We start from the raw sequence: 14,032 nt of genomic DNA on the forward strand, positions 1-14,032 counted from the left end.
AGGAAAAGAAAGCTTCTACCCAAAACACATGGGAGCAAACTGCTCACCCTTCCAAAATGGAAGGGGCAAACTTGCCATCAAGGGCCGGTTGGTCTCAGTGAGGAACGGTGTCACATCGGGGGCTGGCATCGCCTCTGTTGCAGACAAATTGGACATTGGACAGTAGCAGTAGCTAGATCAGTCTTGGTAAGTGTTGAAAGAACATTTAGTCCTGGCTTTGCACAGTTCCAATATGCACAAACTTCAGTTACTATTATTTAGTTAAATCACACCAGTCCCCTAACAGTGTGGTTCAAATTTCAGCTACAACATTGTATTAACCATGCAGAACTGCATAGGGTACAAACCTCACTGCTAGCTCTTTAGTTCACAAGTCACTATGTAAATAGAAGATCCTGTCATGATCAGTAACCAATCACATCACTTCTTTCAAAGTCGGTTGGTGATTGGTCACGGTCACATCTTTGTTCAGCTCACACACAGCCAAGCGTCTAGTTGTGTTGCCTCTTTCTCTATGAATAAACCCATGTCACAGTTTATAAGAATGAATATTAGAAAGAGGAATTGGCCAACAAAGATGAAAATGCAGCAAAAAATCCAAAAAGTGATAACGACCCGGAAGTGAAATTTGAATGGAATAAAGTAGTAGAAAAAGCAGCTGACTGTGGGAACTTGGACATGGCTGCCCTTTGGGAGACCCTACGTGGGCAGCAGAGGAACTCAGTGAAGGCAGACTTAGCGATGTAACTGAGAAAGTGTTGTAGCAAAAAGATGAAGATGTTCCAGAGGAGGTGGACCTGGCAAAAATCTCACGTTGAAGCAACTCTTGGAAATTTTTCACGACCTTGAAAGTACAAAGGATTAAATGCTGGAAGCTGATCCAGACTTAGTAAGGTATACAATTCTCCTTAGAGGCATAGAAAAGATGCTCTCTCCATATGAAAAATAGCATAACAAGACGAAGATAAGCACTGTCCAAACAATTCTTTTTATTTATTTATTTGGTTGCACATCTAAGGCTCACAGGCTCCTTAGTTGTGGCATGCGAACTCTTAGTTGCGGCATGCATGTGGAATCTAGTTCCCTGACCAGGGATCGAACCAGGGCCCCCCACATTGGGAGTGCGGAATCTTACCCACTGTGCCACCAGGGAAGTCCCTGCCCAAACTATTCTTGCTAAGTGTACTTAGATAGAAATCAACCACTTTAATTTTCAGTGTTTCTAATATTTTAAGTTGCAGTGTACCAACAAATATTAGTTGCACAACTGTTTTTCATTTCCCTGTAGTAAAACTGTTTTTAATATTTTGACAAAACTTTTTTAAAGTCACAGAGCAATTGTAATTTTCCCCACTGATTACTAAGATTGCTTTACCTGGTCCCAGGGTGCATGGTCATTTTTACCATCCTGTTCTACTGTGCAAGGCGAGAACTACCCTCGTGTGCCGTTGGAAGTATCTGCAGTGTCCATCTTGTCACCATGGCCACTCCATTCATGTGCCCAGCATGCCAGTCTGAGGGTGGCTGATGGCTTAGGAAGTTCAGAGCCTGTGATGTGGAAATAAATGGGGACATCCACCAAGATGTCTTCATTCCATCTCTGAGGATTAAAGATTTTTCTAACCTAGGCCCTGACCTTGACACAAAGCTGTCTTGATTTTTTATGAAGTTCAGTATCTTGGCTGAGCAAGTCCAAACCTTTTTTATGTCCTGCTATTGCAGGGCCAAAGGAGCATCTTTGTATATCCTATGAGCCTCCTGGCTTTCACACCTGGTTTCATACTTGGCTTTCGCCCCCAGCTGCTTCTTATTGGTCTGTAGCACATCAGTGGCACTTAGCCATAGCTACTCAATCTTGTCATCCTTACATCTACCTTTTCCTTCAGAGTTGCAGATACCTGATACACCGTACCTGCTAGTGTATTTGCTCTTACTGGTACACACGCCCAGATCACTCCCCATAGAAGATTTAACAGTTCAGTGGCCACTGTGCTACTGGCATCTGGACTCTATTTGCTACCAGCTGTGGGATCCTCATGGCTAGCCAGATGTTGTGTGATCCACTTCCAAACCCTCACTTTATTGCCTGCGTTCTGAGACCAGTCCTGCAACCACTGCTGCAGGTTAGAGTCTCTGGAAGTTTGCGGTGCAAGATGTTATTAGAGATCCACTCCCGTAGAAGGATGCGAGAGGAAGCAGGATTGCGTTGAGGAGGAAGTTAACTATGACGTCGGTGGAGCAAATCTTTGGCAACCCAACAGGAAAATCTGGAGCAGTCCCGCTTGTCAGGGTTTCCCCCGTTAGGCCAAAATGGTTATGCCTTTCTATCCCTACTTTCTGCAGTCATTGGATTCAGGCTGTCTTGGGAAGGGCAGGACCTGGGATGAGGCAGCTGAGGCCCACCTTGAAGGAACTGACAGCTGGATGTCGTTTGCTGGACCACAGTCCCACGGCTGGGCAGCACATCCTTCCTTGAGGGGAACCTGGGCAGCACGTCTCTGTGTCAACCATGTCATCGGGGTCACGTTCCTCACACCTAACTCTGCCTCAAATAACAGCATTGACAAAAGTTCATTCCAGCTGCAAACTAATTGAAGAATACCATAAGACTAGAGTACAGGCCTAACAGCATCAATCTCATCTGAGACTGAAAAAAACAAGAGTCACTTATTCATACATTTTGGGGAAAAAGCCCACTCTTTGCTATTACTTCATTACAGCATGGATACTTAAAAAGAGAATAGTCATTTATGTCTCCCAATTTTAAATTCTCCTAGAAAAACAAATCTGGAATGATTTTTCCTTTCCAGTTTTGTTGGAAAAGCAGAGTCATCCACTAAACCCTGTTACTAATATACAGTTAAACTGTACAAAATTAAACACATCTCACATGACTGTCATGGGTTCCCTCTGAAGAGCTGAATCATATATACAAAAGCAACCCCCCCCCAAGAAGAATAACAAAAACATGGAAAATGAGAGGAAGTCTTGCTGTTAGAGACCCAGCAGGAAGGGGGCTTGGAGGCTAGCCACCACCTAAATTCCTACGGTGCTGAAATAATAAAATGATTTCAGTCAACCAACAAGCGTTTACTTAGAATCTTCAGTGTTGCCTCTAAGGTTGCACATGGTTCTGAGGGGAAGCTGAGGGTGTGCTGGGTATCTGTATGGAAAAAAAACATAGCAAAATCAGAGCTGTATATTGTTTCCTTTTATGACGCTGCTCCATTTTCAAGATCACCCTGGCAGATGCTGTCAGTGTGGCTCTGGGAGTGGTTTCCACCACCGGCCACAATTTCTCTGCCATAGCCCACTTTACCTGTGCTTCTAAGACAGCCAGATTTCCCTGGTGATATTCCCCCCTCTACAACCCCCAAGAGCAGCCCTTAATCAATGACTGACAGATATGGGCATATAAATGGTCCCATCCCTTTCCTCTGATGGGACAACTGTGAGATGTCACCCAGCCCCTCTCCAAATCACCTCTGCTTCATGTCACTCCCTTACTTGGTCCTCATTTCTTTCCGGCCCCACTTCCTAATTCTCCTAGGGTTTTTCCTGGGAGCACTCCCTAATGCATCATTTTCCTATGGATATTCCTTGTCTCAGAATCTGCTTCCAGGGAATACAAATGTAAAACCACCAACTCTGTAATAATAATAATAATGATCATTATTTATTATTATTATTATTATTATTACAATCATCCCTTTTTGACCACCTACTGTTTACAGATGAGCATCAGACAACAGCAGTTAAAATCCTGGATCCACTACAGACTCGTTTGATTTTAGGCATGTTATTGAGCCTCTCGTATCTAAGTTTCCTCCTTTGTAAAACATGGATAATAATCTCTCTCTCAAGGATATGAAGTGCCTCTTTTTATATGGATGTGTGTTGCAGGCTTGGCACTCAACTAGAGAAGTGGGTCAGGTCAGTGCTTTGGTATCCAGTGAGGCTGCAGCCAAATGACTTGCCGAAGTGTCTGTCACTGATGCCTGGGACCACAGAGTGAAAAAAATTATTTCCAAACCTGGCTGATCAGTGGGGCTAGAGAAATGGTATTTTTCTGTGTCCCTCATGGGACTAGAGCCTTGAAGAGTTTGTAAGCACCTGTTGACAGACTGGGGAACACAGCCAGGTTAGCTCCCAGAGGGGATGGGGGATTTGTAGGGGACACAGTGAAAAGCAGAAGAAGCTGAAGGGGAGGGAGTGGAACAGGCACAAGATGGAGCATCAAGCCTGATAGAGAGGAGAAAAGGGGGCCTGGACCAGCAGCTGAAGATTCCAGAGGAGGATGGGATGGGAGCAGGAAGGCCTGGGGGCATCATTGGAATAGATGGAACTGGATGGGGACACAGCACAGATAAACACCCAAGGTAGAGAAGCTTCCAAAAAATTTCTAATCACTTACTAACTGCCAGGCAATACAGGTAGAGACTTATGGCTAAAAAATTCACATCACATCCTGTTTGCATAGGAAGAGTTTGCACTGGCCAGCTGCAGTGACTGGAATTGCTATGATTAATCAAGCCATTTGATTAAGGCAAGATTTTTTAACCTGGACCCACAGCCCAAGGACCTTGAATTCAGCGAGCCTGTGAACTTGGATGAGGAAAACATTGTATTTTTACTTTCACTCTCATCTAACCAAAATTTTAATTATGAATGTAGAGAACAAAACTTAGCAGTACCTAAGACTTTGTCACCAATAAAAATCAGATATTTTCATATAACATTACAGTTGCTGTGACTATTTCAAAACATCATTTATACTCATCATACTTTGAAATTAAGAAAACTACTAGACCTGCCTCTAGATCTTGTTTTCTAATGTATTAATAAAGAAGGACATGTATGTATTACTATTTCACATTTTAAAACATATTTTAAGAATGGTATTTCAATATGATTGATTTCCTTTCCTTATTTTATTTTATGCATTTAAAACCACTATTCTGAAGAGGGGCCCATGGAAGAAGAAAAAAAAAGGAATTAAGGTATTGAAAGTCACAGATAAAAGCTCATGTGAGTGATGGTTACAGTTTTCCCTTAACACTCATCAGATGAGCTTCATCCCCCAGTGAAGAAATGGTACAACAGAAAAAGTGAATATTGATGAGCAAAAGAGAAGAGAAAGATCTGCTGCAGAGGACAGAGCTGGGGGTTGGCAGTCTTCAGCACCCTGGAAGGACAGGCTTCAAAAAGAGAAAACCAGAGGATCTGTTACCACGACAAACAAACAAGCAAATGACAACAGCCTTCTTGCTGCAAGTGATTTTGGATTGAGGGATGAGTCAACCAAAACGTGGGTGTTTGTTAAAAATACAGATTCCCAGGCCTTGGATTGAGCATGGGGATCTGTACTTTTTTTTTTTTTTTTTTTTTTTTTTTGGGATCTGTACTTTTAACAAGCATCCCAGGTGATCTGGGCATAAAACATAAGTAGGGGGTCTTGCCTATATAAATATGCTGGGATAGAAGAAAATGCTGTGACTTTCCAGGAAAGCTCGTCTGTCCTTGCCAAGCTAATTTATACTGGAATTCCCTGAGAAATGGAGATTGCATTCCCTGGGGGTTATAATCCAGCCCCCTGCTGGGGCAGGCAGGGTGGTGGTCGGGGGGGTAGGGTTGGGGGACATGACTCCATCTCTAGGAATTTTAAATCCTGTGTCATTCATAAATGTATGATGCCATACTTTTCAAAGCACCAGGTTAGCTTTCCTTGGACTAGAAGAACCGTTTTAAGTAGGTCTGAGTTCTAACTACACTTTCCGTCTCAGTGAAATATTTACTTATTAACAGATACTTATGTAAATTATAACAGATACTTATGTAAATCATACTTATGTCCTAACCTTAGTGTAACTGAATGCAACTTGGGGTGTTTTTGGGCAAGTGCTGAGGAGTAAATCCACAGTAGGTTTCAAAGAGAGATTTACATTGCTAATTTCCCAGTGTTGGAATGTAAGGATTGTCACAGATTTAGCCTGAAAGCCACGTATTTAACATTCCTCTGTAGTAACTGTCTCTTAAATTTCGTTTTGGTTTGAGAAGCAGCAAGAACAAATTCACCATGAGGGGGAAATTTTGTTGTTTATTTTAAAGGAGATGAAGAGCTTCTGCTCACCGGAAAAGAGCTTTCTCTCTTTAGTGTCCCACATGATTTTGTACCTCTGGTCGTGTCGGAAAGTTCTTTCTTTCCTAATGCTGTCTGAGTTCTGCATTTTGGTGCCCAGAACAAGGAAGTGAAGGGATATGTAAGACACACACACATAATAGAAATGTAAAGAACAAGCATATCGCCAGCCAATATATGCAACTTGCAACAAAGACATTTTTGTTTGCCTAAGGCTCAGAAAGGCATGCTGGGATACTGTGAGGAACCAGAACTGAGTCTGTCCTTCCCTGATCCCAATGTTGCATCTTAGCCATTTCCTTGGAGCTCATTCTCTTTTGAGTGACCAAGACATGGCCTTTTGACTGGGAGCAAAACCCCACAGTGGCATTTCAATGGCATAATTAGCAAAAATTCAGCCAATTCTTATTGGGCATCTTCCACATATCTCAGGGTCTGGGCTCAGCCCCGTATGTACATTGACTCATTGGCTCCTTATGGTAACTCCATTAGGTAGTTTTTATCAACCACATTTTACAAGAATGGGATTTTACAGTGGCCGGGATAGAGTAAGCACAAATGAATGGTAGCTATTGTTTTAAATCATTGTTATTACTTTTATGAATAACTTCCATATGAGGTGATCAGGACACATTCAGACTCTTAATCGGGACTTGGAAGAAGGGTTTAGTTTTGGTAGATGTAGACAGGGAGGAGGGAAAGAGCTGTCTAACAAACCCAAGGCTCAAGGAAGGCAGCTATAAGGAGTATGTGGATAATGAGCTGCAAACTAGCTTTTTTGAGTTGAAGAATTTGTAGAGAGGCATATTTGAAACTCTGCCTGAAAGGATAACTTTGAGTCTAATTTTGGAGCCTTGCTAGGCTAGGGAGTTTGGGTACGAATTTAAAGGCAGTGGAAACTCAGTGAAGGTTTGTGACTACCGATCTGTTCAGGGATGTGTAGGAAGTGTTGGGGGCAGGGCAGGGAGAGAGCACAGATAGGAGTGTATTTTAGAGATATTGCAGTGTTCCAGGTTTAAAGTGAAAAGTCAGAGTCGGAACCAGGATAGTGGCTTAAGAACAGAAAGGAAGGCAGTGTGTGCGAGAGAAATTATGCAAGAGGACTTGTTAGGACTTGAAACTGGGTGAAAATCACAAGGAATATGAAGAAAATCAAAGAGGATCTCAAGGTCTTCACCTTGATAAAATTATAGTATCATTTCCAGAAAAAGAAGATGGTTTTCAGTTGTGAATTGGTAGGTCTGGCTTTGAACACACTGCTTTTGATTAGAGTGAAACATCTAGGTGAAACTGTCCACTAAGCAATTGCAAATGTGGGATGAGCAAATGGCTTAAACTCTAGTTGAATGGAAGAAACAGAGTTTGAAGAACTCATTCTTTGGAAAGACTCATCCTTTCGGGTAGAGGTGGGAGGGAGGCATTGAAGGAGAGGGAGGACAAGTTGGTCAGGCAAGAAGAAAGTTGACATGATAGGCGAGTGTCAGGTAAACAAAGAGAGGAGACAGACTGACACCAGGAAATTCGGGGTGGTCAAAAAAGGGAACGGACAGTGACGGCCGCCAGACATTTGTGGGGGTCACTCACCTTCTCCTGAACTTCCTGCTTCCGGATGGCACATAAGGAGACCATCGGGGCTTAGGAGAAAGAGGGTAGCTCTGTGGAGTAAAGATTGTAGGTCTTAACTTCCTTGGTGGTCCAGTAGTTCCACTTCCACTGCCCTTCCACTGCACTGCACTGCACTTCCACTGCAGAGGGCGTGGGCTCAATCCCTGGTCAGGGAACTAAGATCCTGCATGCCCCTCCCCAAAAAAAAGATTGTAGGACTTGCACCCTTATTTTTATTCACAGATAAGTCTCAGCCATGGCTGCTGGCACCACCTTGGAATACGGCAAGTCTACCATTTTGTTTTTTCACATCATTGTCAACATCATCATGAACTGACATTTACTGAACATCAGTGAGGATGTTTTGGCTGTGAGTACGGAAACACAGACTCAAACTGGTGTTAACAATACATTGGAAGTCCTGAGGCAGAGTGAACATTGCAACTGGTTGATTAGTGGCTCAACAAATTTATTAAGGACCCAGGTTTTTTCCATCCCTGCTATCCCCATCCCCAGTGGAGGCTTCTTCTTCAGGGAAGTAACAAATGGCTGTAGCAGTTCTAGATATCACAACAGAAGTACATGTAACTATTTGGAGGAAAAGAGAGACCACCTTTTCCTGTCACTTTCTCCTAAGAGTGAGGAAACCTCACAGAAGCCCCCAGCCGACTTCTCCTCATGCCTCACTGGCCAGCATTAGGTCACATGCAAGTACATGATGCAGTCATTGGCGAGTGAAATGGCATTGCCTTCAGAGGCATCAGACCCATTTTTCACAATTTCCTCTGAAATATTTGGCTATATGAATGGGTCCCTAAACAAAACTGGATTCTCTTAGAAAGGAAGAAGTAGGAAATGGAGGCTGGGTGGGCAACTCTTGAATGGAGGGTATGTTGTCAGCCTCTGGGATTAAAAGGCAGTGTTTACTTAGTACGGTGTTGGGCACACACTAGGAACCTAAAAATATTTGTTGGATAAATGCATACATACTAATACACCCTAAATGCTAAATAAATAACATCGTCATGCCGTAGAGGTTCAGAAGAAGGACTGCTAACAGGTTCTAGTGCAGTGACTGATCAAATTTAGTGAGGTTCTATGAAAGTGCAGATACCCAGGCCACAACTCCCAGAATTCAGAGTGAGTGTTTTTCATGGGCCCCAGTTATTTGCATTTTTCATGAGAACCTCAGGGGGCTCCAGGACAAGCTCCGATGGTGTTAGGGAGTGTAGCTCTAGGCCGTGGTTGAGGTAGGTGGGTAAAACTTTTTTTTTTTTAACATCTTTATTGGGGTATAATTGCCTTACAATGGTGTGTTAGTTTCTGCTTTATAACAAAGTGAATCAGTTATACATAAACATATGTTCCCATATCTCTTCCCTCTTGCATCTCCCTCCCTCCCACCCTCCCTATACCACCCCTCCAGGCGGTCACAAAGCACCGAGCTGATATCCCTGTGCTATGCGGCTGTTTCCCACTAGCTATCTGCCTTACGTTTGGTAGTGTATATATGTCCATGCCTCTCTCTCGCTTTGTCACAGCTCACTCTTCCCCCTCCCCGGTGGGTAAAATTTTAAAAAAATCATTTAATGAATTATCAAATTAAAGAACTAGCAGTTTACCTTCTGATATTTGTAAAGTGGTTGCTAGGATCTATAGTTCATATCAAAGAACCATACGTATAAAGGGAACTTGTGTAAAGTTTCCCTTCTGGACCTAAACTTGCTGACTGATGAAGAAAAGGTGAATTATGTCTTAACAGTTAAACAGGGTTTCCAAGTTTGAAGATATCTGTTTATTTTAGAATACAATCACATAAAATTATCAGGTTGCTTTTTAATAATGAATGGAAAACATCGGCTCATGTTTATCCTTCCCTAACACCAATTTTTCCACCCTAGATTTCTTTATAATTTATTGTATCCAGCGAACTTACAGGTGTAGGGAGAGACTATTATTTCCTCCTTGATTGCAAAATGTATGTTTATTGAAAAAAAAAACCTTAGTTTGCCACAGATCTTATTTAACTGTCTAAAGTAAAGAAAGAGTCTGAATTCCATCCAGCAGCTTCACTCATGCTGGCTTTCATGTTGCCAATGTCATTTCCATTTATATCCCATTAGTATTTATCTCCCTCTGTTAATTCACCCTTTTACTTCTGAGGTGTAATCACTCCCTTTGCTTGGGGTGTGTATGTGTGCATGTATGTATCTTATTTTCTCAATGAAAACACTAGTATTGATACACCATTGGATTGGATACTTGTAAAACCTAGCTGGAAAATGTATATAATGATCATAGTCATAACAAAAAGATATAGCAAGTCTGATTTCAAAGCACTCTCCCTTTCATTATCTCAAACCTCAAAACTTATGAGGTGCTAAAATTAATCTCATTTAACAGGTTAGGAATTTGATATTTTTTCCAGGATTATGCAGGTAGTAGAGCTAGGAAAAAAAATTTTTTTTTAGTATGCCTTGGTGGATTTGGTGGTATTATATAAACTGGATTTAATTTTATAGGATTTTTTTTTTTAACCTGAAAGATCACCTCATATGCATTTATACAGTATTAGGTACAGCTAGGTGCCGTGTAAGTAAACTGATGCTTTGGGGGTGTTATTCATGTCAGGGATTGTTTTGGTTCAAACTGGTATTTAGTGATACTTTAACCTTTCTTTTTGATACTTTAACTTTTAAAAGTGAAGTTTTAAAAGTTTTAAGTGTGTGTGTGTATAGAAAATAGGTTATGATCATTCATTTGCTTCTTTAGGCACTGCTTGTGTTCAGCTTCTGAGGCAGTTTTTTCTGGAGTCTCAAGGCTCTGTTCTCTTCTATGAGACCAACGCGTAGGGAACGATGCGAGGCCCTCCAGCTCCCCATGCTGAGATTCATGACCACCACCCTGTGCCTAACTGGTTACTGTTCCAGTAACTTGGCTACAGCCTTTTTGAGACTCAATCCCCTTCCTTATGTTCCAATTCTATTCATAAATGATAATGATCATTGTAGGGGAGTCACTGAGTGCTAGGTACTTGCTTAAATGCATTATCTCATTTAATCCTCCTAATAAGCCCATTGGGGTTTATAGATGAGAAAACCCAGAATCATACACAGAAGCAAGTGGCAGAGCCTGGTCCGACTTCATCGTTCCATCGAGTCCCTGCCTAATATCCAGTCCCTCTAAGACTGTGCTTTACAACACTCCTTCCGTTATCCAGCCCATGTTCACTCCTGACAGTGACAGAACTTTCATGGCCCCCAGAGGATCAGTTATGTCAAGAATATTTTGTCAGATGTCAATTCGTATTAAAAGCATTGTGCCTCCCACCCCAATAAACTGACATTATAATATTAATGGTACTTTTCAAGGTCCATCCCCACCCGGTCTGAGGATTCCTATTTTGGAATCCAGGTCCCATATCATTCACGCCTTTGGGAGCTATACAGTTCAGGACTGAAATCCTACTGCTGAACTCCAGGCCAAGAGCCAAGACATGGAAGCAACCTAAATGTCCATTGACAGATGAATGGATAAAGAAGATGTGATTTTTTTTTTTTTGGCCACGCTACACGGCATACGGGATCTTAGTTCCCCAACCAGGGATTGAACCTGTGCCCCCTGCAGTGGAAGCGTGGAGTCTTCACCACTGGACCACCAGGGAAGTCCCAAAGATGTGATATATTTATACAATGGAATATTACTCAGCCATAAAAAAAGAATGAAATAATGCCATTTGCAACAACCTAGAGATTGTTGCAAATCTCTAGGTTGGATGGACCTAGAGATTATCATACTAAGTGAAGTAAATCAGACAGAGAAAGACAAATACCATATGATACCACTTATATGTGGAATCTAAAAAAAAGAAAAAAGGATACAAATGAACTTATATACAAAAGAGAAATAGAGTGACAGACATAGAAAACAAACTTATGGTTACCAAAGGGGAAAGGGGGGGCAATAAATTAGGAGGTTAGGATTAACATATACACACTACTATATATAAAATAGATAACCAACAAGGACCTATTGTATAGCACAGGGAACTATACTCAATATTTTATAATAACCTATAAGGGAAAAGAACCTGAAAAAAATATATTAGTATGTATAACTGAATCACTTTTATGTACACCTGAAACTAACACAACATCGTAAATCAACTATACTCCAATAAAAATAAATAAATAATTTGAAAAAAAAGATCAAGGTCCTTCCAAAGGCTCATAGGCCTCACTGGACTTCTGCTGGGGCTGCCTGTCATGGTGCTCTACTGAGGTGGCTTACTGAGCATTACGGCCCTCCTCATGCGTCCTCATGACCCCATGACAGCAATACCTGAGGATGGCTCCTGACTTCTCCAGACACCAGGTGTCGTCAATTGGCCTATGCTTCTCTCACTCCTTAGCTCTTACCTGTCCAATTCTCCCAACAGTCCGCTTTCTCTCCCCCTTGCCCTTAGGATTGCTTTACTCCCATGGGCCGGTAGAGTGTCTTCCATTGTCCTTCAGTTAATAGGCAAAGACTGACTGATTTGACCAAGTTCTATGCAGATACCAGCCTGACCTCTGCCCTCAAATTTATCCTACACCATTGTTAAAATAAACCATTAGCTCATTTTAGTCCAGTTCAATATATATTTATCAAACAGGAACTTGTTCCATGTCTTCAAGGAGTTGAGTTGGTGGAGGGAGAGGGGGATTGTCAAAAATGTGAGGGGTTTGGGATTTTACCCCGCTTGCAAGCTAACAAGGTAGCCTGCCATATTTTAATGGATGTTGATATAAGACAAAGATCTCTTGGGTCAGAGAAAAGGGACTTTATTACTCCCCACAGTGTAGGCAGCATGAACATACTCAAATTTATGTCAGCTCTCCTTGCCCCTGAGTCCCACAGTGTTGAGTGATGTGGACAGACCGAGCTGGATGCCTGGACATACAGTGGGTTGCATCACAGGAGAGGATCCTGAGCTTAGGGAACCCACATCTTTCAGACTAAACAGCATAAAAGCTTACCTAGACAAATGTACCATACTAATATAAGATGATGATAATAGTGGAAACTGAATTTAGGGCTTATGGGAATTCTCTGCTATCTACACAACCTTTCAGTAAATCTAAAACTATTCTAAAATAAACATTTGTTTTAAAAAAAATGCTTATTGACCTCCGCTCTAGAGGGAGGTACTATTTCTACCTTCCAACACTGTTTGTTATACAAACATCCTTGGAAAAAGAATCCAGAACAATAGCGGAAATGCGAGAAACCCATGAAGCATTGCCTCTCAGCAATATCCACCTGTTCTTTCTGGTGAATTTCCCCATAAATATGCCACTCCACTGGCTACTCTGATTAATTTAACTGACAGAGGCTAGGATCAAATCTGTTCAATTTGTCTCATACATCATCTTATTAAGGCCACTATGATCAGGAATTTAGCAACAGGAGTAGGCCATCCTGCAGCGATGACCTCAGCTATGCCTCCCAGGGTCTTAGAACCAACCTACTGAATAAATCCCCATAAACTACCAGGGTCTAACTTAAGAAAAGTCATGGGGCTCTCTCCTTAAGTTTCTCTATTGATCTTTCCCCTTGGCCCAAGGCATTAATGCAGACACAGCGGGATTTATTAGCAATCCTATAGATTCTGCTGTGGCCCATGAGGAACAAGTTTAAAGCAATTCTACCATCTATAATATCCCTGACCAGTAATTTGAGGCTGGCCTGAATGCCTTCCAGGGCCAAGGTGATGTTATTGATCACTGTAGCTAAAGTTAGGGACAGATCTTGTACTCTTATTTCTAATTAGATGGCTTCCACTGGAGCAATAACTAGCCACAGATTGTGCATAAATGATGAGTCTGTTATCTCTTTGGGAAGCTCTTCCAGGTGATCAAAGGATGCTTCATTTGGGGCTCACAGTTATATAAGAGCTATGTGATCTATTAGTGGCATTTCCTTAAATACTTGAAGGTCTCTTATGATCACCTATAAGGTGCAAGTCACCATGTTTGGGGGAATAAGTAAGTCAAGATAATGCTTGGCTTCCATGCAAGAATACATGGGAATTATTGGGAATGCACATGGTAGCCCTGGAAAGAAAGTGTTACAACTGTCGGTGCCACTCAAGTCAGACCTACACTGTTCAGTGGACACAGGTTGGCAGTATCACCAACATGGCCTCTCCATCAGCTGTTAAATCTTGGGGTTCTCAGGTTGCTTTGAATAATCAAGTCTAGTCCTTGTTTATGGAGGAGCTGCCTAGCGCAGTCAGACTAAACTCTC

This window comes from Phocoena phocoena, chromosome 17 (genome assembly GCF_963924675.1).
Source record: "Phocoena phocoena chromosome 17, mPhoPho1.1, whole genome shotgun sequence".
NCBI classification, from domain to species: domain Eukaryota; kingdom Metazoa; phylum Chordata; class Mammalia; order Artiodactyla; family Phocoenidae; genus Phocoena; species Phocoena phocoena.